The 9,943-nt window shown below is 45.7% G+C and overlaps 1 protein-coding gene across 1 annotated transcript in view; it reads right to left on the minus strand.

The window, feature by feature from the left end:
* Nucleotides 1-9,080, minus strand: part of Cdh11 (cadherin 11) — a 164,760-nt gene extending 155,680 nt beyond the window's left edge. Inside the window, 1 exon segment of the mRNA XM_028884362.2 lies at nucleotides 8,859-9,080. The gene's annotated coding sequence lies outside the window, so the exon portion shown is untranslated.
* Nucleotides 9,081-9,943: the final 863 nt, after the last annotated feature.

Below are 9,943 nucleotides of genomic sequence, written 5' to 3' on the forward strand. Positions count from 1 at the left end.
AAGTCCTCAGCCCTCATTATAATAAATAATCCACTCACTCAGCCACAGCGGTCAGAGTGCAGCTTGGAACATCACTTATCCCATTTGTCAAATTTTAGGGGTGTGGTGGTAGAAGAAGATGGGAAATGAGCATGGTAGAAAATCTGAGAGCCATATATCATCAGTTTGGTTAGACTCTGGATGCCAGGACCATCCCAACATGGTAGCCAAGCTCTGGTATCTGGTGCCTGGATCTGGATCTCAGGTTTGTTTGTGACTTGCAGTAGAACACTGAAAATGAATGTTTTCACCCTTTGTAAGATGCTGACAGTAATTTCCAGTGTGCCTATGAGTAGAAATTCTGAGAGTGTGTGGAATCCTTTTAGCATAGTGCCACACTGGCTTAGTGCTCAATAAACTCTAGACCTCAAAAGTTATGAAAAATCAGTTTCTAATATCTGTAGTGTTATCAAGAAAGATAAGAAACATGCCGGGACACAAAAGTGTAAATCCTTGGAGGAAGTTACACAAGGAAGCATTTAAGTTCCTCCTGCATTAGACAGAACATTTTAATGAACAAAGTTAATGAATCACCTGCTGCTTCCCAGGTTCCCTGAGAGGTGGTTAACAGGCTGCCATCCATTGAGGCATTTCAGATGCTTGTGGGATCATTGACAAAAAGAAACCCTACTGAGAAGAGTTAAACAAGTAGCTCTCAGGAGCTCCTTTTATGGACTGTGCACAGTACTAGGGTCACAGGATGACCTCATATTTTCTACCATAACACTCTGACCCTGATTGCTAGGGAGGCCCAGGCGTATGACACACACCCCACATAGTAGGAAACTGCTGAGCACTGGGACTCAGAGTAGGTTTGCAAACTCAGCCTCAAGTGTTTTGAGTTTCCCTGAAAGCTATCTATCTCCCTCTTTGGTAAAGAGTTTATAGTCCCTGCTCCTATAAAGGCTACGTAATGATAGAGGGAGGGGGCCAGCATATGGCACGTAGTAGGATCTCGAAGAGTTGGCTTTCTCTGCTATCCCTGTTACCAGGTGAGTAGAGCAGATATTCTTGTTCATTGGCAGGAAAGCCCATGAGAGAACACTGGCCTGTGGCAGGAACAGGTGCCTCAACTAGGCTGCAAGTGGAAAACAGCAGGCAGCATGGAGGGCCGAGGAGCCTGCAAAGCCCAGTTTGGCTGAGTAATAGGGTGTAAAAACAGTTGGGAAAACAATAGAGTGAGACCCCTGGGGTTTTTTTTTTTTTTTTTTTTTAGCTAGAAATCAAGTGACTGTTTTTGTCTGGGCCCATCACAGACAGAAATCACCAGGTGGGGCACAAACTTCTTCAGCTGTTGTCTCTTCAGGAGTTAAAATTGTCACTGTTCAAACCCCTTGAAATCCCAAACTACATTTACCTGAAAAACAAACAGGAACAGTCTTGAAATTGAGACAATTTATCAAGAGACTAATTATCTTTTAAGCTCGTCTGGAATAGTAATGAGCCGTTTTTTACACGAAAGCAGACCCCTGATGGATATCTCCACATCCCGTGCTCAGGCAGCTTTCCCGGGAAGACGTTACTTCGGGGTAACTTCCCACAGCAACCCATATGTGAAATGAACAGTGGGAACAAAACTCACAAATGTACAAAGGAGGCAGGAGCTTCCTGGAAGCAGTAACCATCTCGAAAATCTCCACTGCCTCCCGAATATTATAAATGGAAAAAGGATGGATCACTTAAACACATGAAATTATTCAAGAAAAAAAAAAAAAGGAAGGCACTAATGAACATTCCATCACTTACTGAGAGATGCCCCAATCCAGAGCAAAGATTTACATCTAGTCGTGGAAAGGAAGAGCTGCTGGCTGTCATAGTTAGTCTATAATACTCAGTCCCAGTTCTGTGTGTGAGGGAAGGACTGTGCGTGAGTATGCATGTGTGGATGCCTGTGGAGGCCACAGACAATTTGAGATATCTTCTCTCTGCTGTCATCTACCTTGGTTTTTGAGATGGGGTCTCTCATTGAACCTGGAGCTCACTAATAAGCTAGTCTCACTGACCAGTGAGCCTCAAGGATTTGCCTGTTTCTACCTCCCAGGCACTGAGACAAAAAGTGTATGCTACTGGCTTTTTAAATGTGTTCCAGGGGTTGAACTCGGGTCCTTGTCTTTACTTAGCAAGCACTTTGAGTGGCTGCAGTGTCTCCTGAGCCCCCAGGTCTATTTTTAGCAGTTGGTAGCTTTAGTGGTTATTGGGGGATCACTAGGCATTGGCCTAAACTTGATTTTTACCTTCATAACAATCCCAGGACACAGATATTACTATGGGGTCTGTTTTCACAGAAGAGGCATCTGAGCCTTAGCATAGATTTGGTTAGTCTTCACCAGATATCCATATACAAAGGAGCTTTAAATACAGCATAATTTAAGTGCTGACCAGAGGTGGGTGAGACCAGGATCAGATAACAAGCTCTCAATGAAATGAAAGATGTATGTGGAGATTAAAAAAAAAAAAAAAAGAATCCTGGGTAATCAAAAGAAATAATATTTAATACTACATTTTAAAATCAAAATTATTGGAAAGAGCCTGGAGAGATGGTGTGGTGGTTCACAACACTTGCTGCTCTTGTAGAGAACCTGGGTTCAGTTTCTAGAACCCACACTGCAGCTCACAGCTATCTGCAACTACAATTCCACATAATCTCATGCCTTCTTCTGTCCTCCATGGGTACCAGGCACACATATACTTATATACATGCAGGGGAAAGATTAATATGCATAAAATATACAAATAAATCTGTTTTAAGAGATGGTTGGAAAAATTCATGATGAATAAAAGACAAAAAGTCTTCAATAAGATCAGGTCTAACCCTGCACATACACGCCTAAGCTCATATTCTTAGTCCTCATCTTAGCCATGCTGCTGAGCAAAGCTACCACCATGTCTAAATAACTGGTCCAATCCTCAGTGAGGGTAAAAACTGGCTTAACCATTCGACGACATGCCCATGGGCAGAATGTTCCCAAAGACCACAGTGAATTCCCACAGTTTGATCATCGGTGCTGGTCATACCCAACTTACTCATATAGAGAAGGATAATCCAGAGTGGATAGCCAGGCCTCTATTTAAAGTCTTGCTTCATTGCATGGACATAATGAGAACTGGAAACAAATCTCTATGTGTCTAATATTAAGATTAGGGAGGAGCCTCCTACCACTCAGCTCTCTCTGACAATTAGGTCACCCTTACACTGAAGTTGTCACTGTGTCTAAAGCCGTTCCACACAAAAGAACCAAAACACTGAGAGCTGAGTTTAATATGTAAAAATCACCCTAGTAGAATGGACCAGATGAGGAAGTAAAGGCTTTCCTTCATCTGTAGCAGCCCGGAGCATCTGATAAGAAAGCAGTGCTCATCCACAAGTATTGTTTAAGGAGCCCACAGTTACAGAAGACACAGAGTAGGTCTCTATTCACTGCTCACTGCTGCCAGTAGAGCCATTTACAGCAGCTTCCAGGCTCAACCCCCAAAATGTTCTATCTGAGGACCCTGGGAGAATGAGAAAGTAAGAGAGAGCGCCAAGGAGACCTGTATTTAGGCTGCCTTGACGAATAGCCCCCCTTGTCTCTCTCATACTCCCTCTGTTTTCTTTCCCCTCTCCTTCTCCTCTCCTGCAGATTCTTTCTCATTTAACACCCTAAGATACCAGACTCTCTGCCTGAGCTGAAATCTTGAAATGACAGACTATGGGACCAAACGCTTTCTCCCTGAAAGTATCCCAGATCTCTACAAATGTCCCTTAACCAAACAAAATGACAATGAAAATCTTGTCTACAGTTCTAACGTGCATTCTTCACAAGCCCTTAGAAAATAAAACTGACTTTTTTTTTTTTTTTTTAAGTTAAATCAACTCTCTGGTAGTGAGTGAGCATCAGTTTACAAAACACTCTATCTTACTTTCCACTGAGTGACTTAATAGTCCCTCCCATAATCCATTTACATTGATTCCTGCTTCATCAAATGTCCACAAATTTCAACACAGCTCAGAGCTGCAAAGAACTCTACTGCTGAACCACCGGGGAGACAACTCTATTCAGCTTTAAAAAATATACAGGAATATCCACTTAAGACAGTACTTACTTTTAATAGAGCTTTCCTCTTAATTATAACATAGCATTTGTTCTTTCAATTCTTCTGAACTTTCATAATGACACCATCAAACAGTAACAAATATAAATTTGTGCAGCCTGAAATGTGCAATTTAATCATAAACCATAATTTCCATATCACTGAGGAAAGAAAAAAAAACCCTCAATGATTAAATTCCAGTGATTGAGGACCAAACTTGAATTAAATTTTGCTTCATGCTAAAGTTAAGTTTTATAGAGCAATATCAGAAATGATTTAAAGGTAAGAGTAAAACATTACTGCTATATTAAAAACTCAGTACTCCAAAGTGTTTACTAAAAATTAAAGTGTAGCTCTTTCCTCTTTTTTTTCAAACTGCAAATGCCTTTCTAATGTCTTTTAAACCTCTTGAAAGAAGAGGTAATGTTATTACAGAAGTCTCAGGCATACTTCCTTCTTTCCTCCCACCTGTGATTTATTCCCCTCCCTGAATCAAAACTCTCTTCCTATCACAAAATTAAAAACAAAAAAAAAAAAACAAAAACCCCAAACCACCATCTGTCACCTATCCATCCACCCACCTATCTCGCAGATAGCTGCCTCAGTGAGAGCTAACCTCATTTATCCTCTGCCCAACCCCCACTCAGGTTTGACTTAGACAATCTCAAATCACAAAATTTCCCAACTTTCTAACAAGTTGCAAAGTGAGGAGGAGAGACCGCCGGTGACAGATCCTCCACCTCGGAAGATGCTCATGAACACACTCTACCGGATCAGGAGCCAGAGCCGCAGAGATGGGAATCTTGCCTCTACGCAGAGGTATGGACAAGGCTAGTAACAAAACTGCTTTTCATGTGCTCTCAAATGCAGAGGGGCCCAAACTAGGAAGTTGGAGAAGGTCACCATTGCCCTCTAGTGGCCAAAAGTGCAATCTTCCTCAAAGGAGTCCATTTTCAGAGATGGACAAGGATCTCAATGTCAGTGTAAAATTAAAGCAGAAAGATGTTTAATTATCCTCCTCCACTGTTTTTGTTAGCCTTTCCTGTTTAGAAAGGAAACTGTAGATGACCACCATCACAGTAACCCTGATGGATCAGTAAATTCATGTGGGGAAATCACAATGTTTCCAATTTTCTCCTGTTTTTCTTCCTTTACTTTTTCCCCAACAAACTTGTGGATTTTGCCCCTCTTTCCACTAAAAAAAAATAAATTCCAGTTTTAAAGAGGCTATATATGTGTGTGTGTGTGTGTGTGTGTGTGTGTGTGTGTGTGTGTGTATACATGGATCATTTAGTTTGAAATAGAAATATTGACTACTTCAAATTCTAAGTAAAGAATGAAAGTTCTTGACAAATTAACCAACTTCTGGTGGAATAACGACCGGTTTTGTAAAGGAGAAGCTCATTGCAAATATATTTTAATGAACTAAAATCACTGGCTAGTGAATATATAAAGTGAATGTACATTTCTAAGGAAATACTTGGAAATTTAGAGCAATTCTGCAGACTTGATTCTGAAACAAAAATGTTCATTGCCGTCTCTCAGCTCCATGAAGTGTATTTTGTTATTACTAGCCAATAAATAGGTAGGCCTATAATCAAAGTAAAAAATAAAAGTCAATGTTGAAAATAAGCTCAAATAAACTTAGCTTGCTTTTCGAACTTCCAACATAAAAGCATTGGGGAAGCGGATTAAAATCAGATTTGTAGACCTTGTTTAGCTGGTTCAGGAAAAAAAAAGAGATTTACATATAACAGATCCAAGTTTATGTGAACCGTCTGCTTCCTAAGTTATTGGCATTCATAGGAAAGGCTTCAAGACACACAAAGCTCATGGGAGTGTGGTTTTTGTAAATCAAGCCATAAAGTCAATGTCATGGTGATTCCCACATGAGGGTCCCCAAATCTGGATCCTGACAAAGCAGCCATGTAATTCTATTCAAAGTAAGAGAAAAACCATGAATTACGAAGTGATGTGCATTAAAGGGGCATGAAATTGATCCATATTCCTCCAAATGATGACACAGCTCTCCAACTCTGCCTCCTCCCACAAATAAATATTCTGAAGCCACCACACTAAATGGGAAATATGAGTTCTGTGCCATAAAAAAATATAGAGCCGTAACTTTTAATTTTTTTCAAATTAACAAAAGATTGCATCTTAATTGAAAATAGAATTTAAGTTTCAAGTAATTTGCTGTGGTGCACTGATAAGCGTTCTGAACATAATGGAAGTTCTGGGGTGTTATCAAGATGGCCCAGTACTTCCACAAGAACTGTTTCTAAAAAGCTTTCTTCTTGTTCTTCTTTTCTAGTGTGCAACAAACCCACTTTGAACAAATCTCTAAGTCTGGCCTCCCCAGATTATCCTATCTATTTCCATCCTTCCTAAGCATGCATTTACTTGTTCATCCCCTACCCTCAGGGGTGGATGTAGTCTCTCTCTCTCTCTCTCTCTCTCTCTCTCTCTCTCTCTCTCTCTCTCTCTCCTCCCTCTCCCTCTCCCTCTTTCCTTCTCTCCCTTCCTTCCTGCCTCCTTCTTTCCCTCTCTCCATATAACATACTGATCAGTATAGGCAGACTTTGAACTAACAATTAAAATAATGACAGTAACCATTGGTTATTACTAAAAATAAAAGTATAGGCTCCAAGTACTTCAACATGCTAAGATTTAACGTCTCTGGAAGCAAGATGCAAAGCCCATTTTCACCCAGCAAAGTTTCCTGGCCTTTGGATGCCTCTGCCTGGTCTCTATTGAGAACTGCTCACATTCCTTTGTACTAGGCAAAACAGATGTTTTGCACAGAGGGTTCGAATTCCAGGGCCTAACTGATCAACCTAAAACTTAAGAGCCAGAGATTGTGTAAAGAACTTAACATGCCTGTGGCTTCAAGGTCCCTCTAGTACTGGCCATATCTATGTCCCTTTGTTTTGTAACTTTTAGTCCTTTGTCTACCAGAAGAGAAGCAGACTGCCTGCAGCCAAGGTTGAGCATCACTCTCTAGGTTCGGGGGCTTCTGTCTCCTTGTTCATAGGAAAAAAAACAACTCCAACATTAATAAAACCAAGGTCAGTCCCTTCTCTTTTTCCTCTGCTAGCCTTAAAGGCTCTCACACTCAGCTCAATCTGGCTAATGTGTTGATGTGCCGCTGAGGGAGCCTCGGTCCTGAGAACACATCTGCATGCCAGTCCCCCGGAAAATCTAGACACCCCGCAAAATTCTCGCTGCAAGCCCTAGCGATAAGGAAATTGATTTATCCTCTGGCCAGATTAATTATCACTGCTCTCTGTGATTAAACCGAAAACTTACTGCTTCCTAGTACACAGATAAGAACGATCAGGAAAAAATAGGAAAAGATTTGGGAGCCATCATAAAAGACTTCTTGAAGAAGGAACGGAAGGGGAGACTTTAGACAAATCTCTACCCTCCTGCAGTAACAGGCTTTCTTTAACAAACCCACTCCCAGCCCTTAGGGACGACCCTTCTTAGTGCAGAAATGGCACTGTTAAATAATTAGAAGATGCGATTTCTTCATAGCAGTGCGATAGCCTGTGAAATTCCTGCTGCATTTATTAGCAAAAGCAACAGGGCTTCTTCGAACATCTAGTGAACCTTTCACCCACGGAAGGCAGGAGCGCGGAGCTCTGGCGAAACCCTGGCCTTGGCAAGAAAGAGAGCAGGAAGCTAGACCCGTGGCCTCCTGGGTCCCACTTTCTCCAGGGACTCTTTACATCCCAGAGCGAGAAGACCAGCCAAGGCGAGGCTGGGTAGGAGCGAGGGGGAAGGATGCCCCTGCCGCCGCCCCCTTCCTGCCGCTCCTGGCCCTCCCTTCGCGGCAGTTGGGAGGCCAAGCGCAGGGAGGGAGGCCGAGCGTGCTGAAGCTAGGGAGGCTTGGAGCGCTCCGAGAGGAGGCGCAGGCTTTCGGGGAAGGTTTGACTCTCAAAGTTAACATTGACCCTGGAAAGCTTCCTCTAGCCCAAGCCTGAGCCCAGCCTGAGTGTGAGCCTCTCGCAGACCACCCCCTGCACCAAGGGGCGCTTAGGAAGGGCGATCGGAGCCCCGGAGGAGGCGCTGACTGGGAAGGTTGAAGCGCTCCGCAGCCGCTGGCCTCTTGGAGCCGCAGTCGGCAGACCCGGACCCACGCTATCAAAGTGCTGCCAATCGCCGCTCGTCTCCAGCGGCTTGCTTTCTTCTGGGCTTCCCCCCGCACTCTCTACACCGGGACTGCGTTCTGGGTGGCTCTCTTTGCGGAGGTGCTGGAGGACCCCTAGGAACCCTGCAGAGAGCTATCCTGTACAGGGAACAGGAGCGGCGCGGGCGGGCGGCTCCGCACAGGGGTCGACTTTCCCTAGAGACATGACCGGAGAAGTCTGCGTGTCCAGAGCTCAGCTCTGCAGTCCTTTGCCCTAAACCATAGCAAGCCCCCTATGCTGAAGCCTCGGTGCAACACTGCCCCCCACCCAAAGCAACACATCAAAGAGCGGGGGAGTACACATCTGGCGCTTCAACACCCTGCTCTGCCCGCGCCCACAGCTGGCTGCCTTCTCTTTTTCTCTAATTTTAAAAACAAATATCTTTTAGCACCCCCCCCCAAAAAAAAGCCCTCCCTTTTTGCATTCGTGATCTCCATCAACCAGCAGCCTCCCCCTTTCGTAGACAATCTCTTCCAGGGGCAATTCTTTTCTCTTTCTGCCTACTCCGAGAAGCCCCATCTAGACGGGGGGCTAGAGACTGGTAGAGCACCTCACCTGGAGCCCTAGTGGGCGAACGCGACCTCCCGGCCGGCGGTCCCTGGCACTGGGTGTGCGCAGCGGTGTCAGCCCGGGCCCCAGTCCGAGTCCCATTCACAAGTCGGCGGCGGCTGCTGCGAGCGGCCCCCGCGGCATCTGCTCCTCGGCCCGCGACGCTCCCCTCAGCTGGCGGCGGCCGCGGAATGAGCCGCGGAGCGCGCTAGTGGCAGGAATGAGAAACCGGGGGGAGGTGGCGGGCAGGCGGGCGGGTAGGGGGGAGGAGGAGGGAGGCCGCCGCTGGGAGGGAAGAAGAGGGAGGGGGGCGGAGAGGAACCGAGGCTGCTAGACGCGGAGAATTGGGCCTGGAGGAGGCAACGGGGCCGACCCTGTCCGGGCCCCTCCCTCCGGGAACCCGCGAGATGCTAAACCCAGGGATAGGTGGCCGCCCCTCCTGCTCCGGGTCGCGGCGCTCAGTCTCCTGTGGGGGCTCAGACTGAGTCTGAAGCGACTGAAGTTGGGCTCCGGGGATACACAGCCAATCAGGAAGGGCGACGGAGGGAAGCTGAAGAGGGCTTGGGAGCCCCCATTTTCCTCTTTTCCTGAAATCCGCTCCAGATGGACAAGCTAGGGCCTCGACTGGCCGGCCGGAGGGTGGATTGGATGGAAGGCATTGCCCAAGTGGGGGAGGCAATCGGGAATTTGGGAGCGCCTTCTAATCTTTATCAGTTAGCACCCCACCCTCTAAAAATCTCTCCGCGTTAACCGCTCCTGCCCAGCCACCCCCTCGCGCGCCTTCAGCACCCCATCACCTATTCTTTGCGAAGTCGGTTTTCCGGGAGAGCGGTGAAGACACTGAAAAGAGGCATTCGGACTTGGAAAAAAAACTCAGCCTCTGTGGTTTTTTCTCAATTTTATTCTACCGTATATGCAAAGCCTCGGCGGGTACGCGAGGAGAGCTTCCTTGGGGTCAGCCAGCCAGGAATGTTCCTTGGTTTCTGCCCAGCCAGGTACAAGCAACACCCCCACCCCCATCCCATAGTTTCACTTGTTGCCTCCCCCACTGGTCACCGCAGAGCCCCTCAAGGCCCCAGAGAGAATGCCAT

Source organism: Peromyscus leucopus, chromosome 5 (genome assembly GCF_004664715.2).
Source record: "Peromyscus leucopus breed LL Stock chromosome 5, UCI_PerLeu_2.1, whole genome shotgun sequence".
NCBI lineage: Eukaryota > Metazoa > Chordata > Mammalia > Rodentia > Cricetidae > Peromyscus > Peromyscus leucopus.